This window comes from Limulus polyphemus, unplaced genomic scaffold (assembly GCF_000517525.1).
Source record: "Limulus polyphemus unplaced genomic scaffold, Limulus_polyphemus-2.1.2 Scaffold2216, whole genome shotgun sequence".
Taxonomy (NCBI): domain Eukaryota; kingdom Metazoa; phylum Arthropoda; class Merostomata; order Xiphosura; family Limulidae; genus Limulus; species Limulus polyphemus.
The window spans coordinates 110,705-115,108 of record NW_013667826.1 but is presented as its reverse complement, the minus strand read 5'-3'; positions in this window follow the sequence as shown (position 1 = coordinate 115,108).

Sequence of the window (4,404 nt, the reverse complement as noted above, 5' to 3'; positions counted from 1 at the left end):
CGTAAATATTATTATATTGTTACGTCTCTGTTCGTTTGTTAATTTTCCGTAGAAATTCTTTCCCAAAAACTTCAGCGATACAAGTCCTTTCTTAAATAAAACTAGTTTATTCTTTCTCAATACAACTTTGCAATACACTTAATTTCCACAGTCACTTTAACTTAAACACACGCTAGAATTCACAACGATTCACGCATTTTACTTACGGTTTGACTCGATTATCTGTCTCTATATCTCTCTCTGTCTGCAATTATTCTCCCTCATCACTTCTTGCCAGTCATATATATACAAAATAGAGGGCGTTTGGCAAACACTCGAGCCTTCACGAACGTTCTTGATACTCATTACGTGTTACCAGCGTCACGTGAATTCCGCTATCGTAACATTACATATTTTAAAGAAAGTAACCATAGAAATTAGACAGTTACTAGGTTAGAAGAAAAAAGTTTAATGAAAAACTAAATATTCACCTTGAGCAATACCTACATGTATGGTAAGCAGTTACAAGCAGCACGTGAGGAAAGGATGTAAATCAATACTTTGTTTAGTCTAACTTCTACAAATCTCTCGCTGGGTGATTTATGGCGTTGTCAGGCTAATTAAAGACGATTCAAAGAGCAATATAACAATGCAATTAAAAAGAAACAAATGTAAACCGTTACGAGCGTGAAACTGTTTAGGACAAATAATTGTAATTATCTGTTACAATCTCCAGTCCATCTAGAAGAAATGTATTTTCATATTTTTCAACTTTGGTTATAGTTGATTCTTGTTGCAGTTAGTGTTGCTGTTAGGGTAGAGGAAATAACAGACAAATTATAAGATTGTACAGAAATTTAGATATATTCATTTAGGAAGTTCTAAAGATTATGTCAATGAAATATGAATAGTGTAAGTTTTAAAAAAAAATTTATTTTCAACACGAAAATCATCTCTTACCCAGACTAGTTAGATTTTGAGTCAAACTGACTCAGTAAGTTCACATACAAAGCATAATAAAAATACTTGATTAACAAAATCTGTTTTTCTTGTGTTGTGTTTACTAGAGGTCTACCAAATTTCGTGAAGATGCATTTAGTAAATTTGGAATTTTTAGCAAACATTGCTATGTCCTTATAAATTATGTGGTGAAAATAATTCAAATTAGTTTATTTCTTACTTTTGTTTCAAGTTAAGCACAAAGCTACACAATGGGCTATCTGTGTTCCAACCCCCATGGGTATCGAAACCAGGTTTTTAGCGTTGTAAGTTCGCTGTGCAATTTCTTACCTGACATTTACATAATCTTGTCTTCATTTTCACACTGTTGTAAGCCTAAATTTACAAATGATGGTAACGGAAATACACCGAACTGAAAATAAACTTACTTGTGCTTCCTAACTGAAAACAAACTGGCTGACACTAAAACACACACTGACTGATTCATTCTAATATCTTTTTTAGTTGTCTCTCTAAATGCTTCACAGAACCTCGTACTTATAATCTAACCTTAGAATGTACTAGAAACAATGACATAAAATCTCTAGGGCTAATTTCAGGTTATTATTACGACCCGCAGATCCCTCTAGCTAACAAACAAATTGCGTTAAAAATATTTTAACTCGTATTTGTACCAATGCCTAATGTTTGTCGAAATTGCCCGATTTTTAACGTCATCGTGAGCCTTCTTGGTACTCTAATACTACTTTTATTAGCTTATTTGATTTTAACATCATGCGCCCTATTATAGAGATGTTTCAAAGTCAGCCATCTTGTATGAACTCTGTTAGGGCGCTACATAACAATAGATCATGACACCTTCCTTCTTTTAAAAGTAGACAATTTACATACATGAGGCTTTTCATGAATGACACACATAAGCATAAAAATGAAATAATATAATCATAAAAGCATGTATACATATTCATGCAAGATTTTATAACACTGGTGTTCAGTGAAGTTTAATACATCTTGTAACTGAAACAAACTTTTTTTAACATTCACTTGTTCATAAAGTAAGAATGAGTTTGACAGAATTAGATTTTACACTAATATTTAATTACTAACACAACAAAAATCAGAGCTTTCATCATCTAATAGAATTTGCCAAAAGCCTACTGTTGGCATATAGTACAGAAAAATTCTGTGCCCTAGTAATGTTACTTGTTAAATCTTCCAAAACTGGCAGTTGGTAATGCTCCCGTTTTATCTGCTTATTTAAGTCTTTCAGATCAAGACACACTGTTTACCATTATATTTTTCAACAATTACCATACTATTTACCCAATCAGTTGAATGATCTACCGTTTGAATGACACTGTTTCTCTCCACTGTATCTAACTCAGGCTTTAGTCATTAACGAAGAGCTATCAGAATCTTTCTTGGTGGGTGTATGATCCCCTGACTGTCTGGAATGAGCTCTATGTGATGCTGTTTCTTGAGGCATCCTATCCCATTCCTCACATCTAAATACTGTTGGATTATATCATCAGCTTCTTTCTCACCCTCAGCAGTGGCATCTATGGACCATATGAACTTTATCAAACCAAGTTACAAGCTTGATTTCAAACCAAGAAGACTTTGTGTTTTGATCTTTACAACTATGAAGTCCAGAAAACAACTTTGCCCTTTCAGTGTGCACTTTAACTTGCATTTTCCCTCTATTTGTACCCGTTCTCCTGTATAGCTCGTCAGCTTGATTCCAGCCTTGTGCAGACTTGTAGGACAACCGATGGTGTGATATTTTGATATTGACATACTGTTTGCTTGTGCACCTACATCTAATCTGAATGATACCCTTTTGTCTCGGATCTTCAAATACACTTTCCAATCTTCCTTATGCCCTTATTGACCATCAATGACATGTACATTATGCACTTTTGCACTACTACTGCTAGAAGCGCACTTGTCCTATTTGCAACACATTCTTGAAAAATAGATTTTCTTACCACAATTCACACAGATTTTACTGAATGCTGGATGCTACTTTGGCCCATGGTTGTACCCATATTTACGACAATGATATTGTTACGACAACGGAAGCATGTGCGCAGGAGTTTCTAGAAAGATCATGACTGTTCCTGGCAACTCTAGTCTTTTCCAGGCGCCCTCTATTTTGGCAAATAAGCCCATCAAATAATTACAGATACATAGGTATAGAGACAGATAATTGAGTCAAGCAAGCAGTAGTGACCGTAAGTAAAGTGCGTGAATCATTGTGAATTATAGTGTGTTTAAGTTGAAGTGACTGTGGAAATTCTGTGTATTGCAAAGTTGTATAAAGAAAGAACAAACTAGTTTTAATTAAGAAATGACTTGTATCATTGAAGTTCCTCGAAAAGAATTTATACCGGAAATTAACAAACGAGCAGATACGTAACAAATTGGTGTCAGAAGTGGGATGGAAAAGGAAAAGAAAAATAAGATGGAAACGAGATGTGGCAAATCAAACTACAGTATAGCAGATTTGATGGCAGCAATACAAGAACAGCAAAAGAAACAAGAAGAACGAGAAAATAAACAAGAAGAGAGACTACAGTAGTGGTTGGAGGAGAAAGAAAATGAACAAGAAGAAAGTCTTCAATAGTTGAGAGAAAGCCAGCATACACAAATGGAAAAGATGAGTAAATTTCAAAGTGAATTAAATACATTAAAGGACAATTTATTGTCTTTTGCACAAGGAGGATATATTAGTTATGGACCTAGTCAGCCCCAGACAACAGGAAGCTTCTTCCAGACCCCGCAGTTAAACCCTAATGCAGACATCTTCAGTCCTGCCAGAAGTCGCAATAGGGGTGATCTAGTACGAAGGAAGCCACAGGAATTCGGTGGGAAGGCACCATGGAAAGCATATAGAGCACAATTTGAGCTCCTGGCAGAGTGAATGGATGGAAAGAGGAGCAGAAAGTAATGTACTTGGCAACGAGCCTGAAGGGACAACCACTGGAAATACTGGTAGCTGCTCTAGAAGTCGGGTATGGAACTCAAAATCAGTCCAAAGTCTACAGGGCTAGGTTTCTGACAAGAGTCCGTGCTAAAGGGGAGAGCCTGCAAGAGCTGGCATAGGATTTAGAAAGTATGGCACACAAGTCCTACCCAACTGCGCCACCCAATATCCTCAAGTTGTTGCTGAGGGATCAGTTTGTAGATGCCTTGGACAGTCCACAACTGAAGATACAAGTAAAGAAAGCACACCTCTCTACTATGCAGGATGCAATGGCCAGAGCTCTTGAATTAGAATCCTATGTTAAGTCCAGCACAGAGGTACCAAGGTTGGTACAGTAATCAGGATTTAAGGACAGAACAGGTGAGCTTTCAGAGAGGTTTGATGGACTTTGCCGGCACTGTAACAAACCTGGGCACAAAAAAGCTCAATGCTGGAAACTTCAACACAGGGAAGATGCCACAGCAGGAAAGGCGGCTACC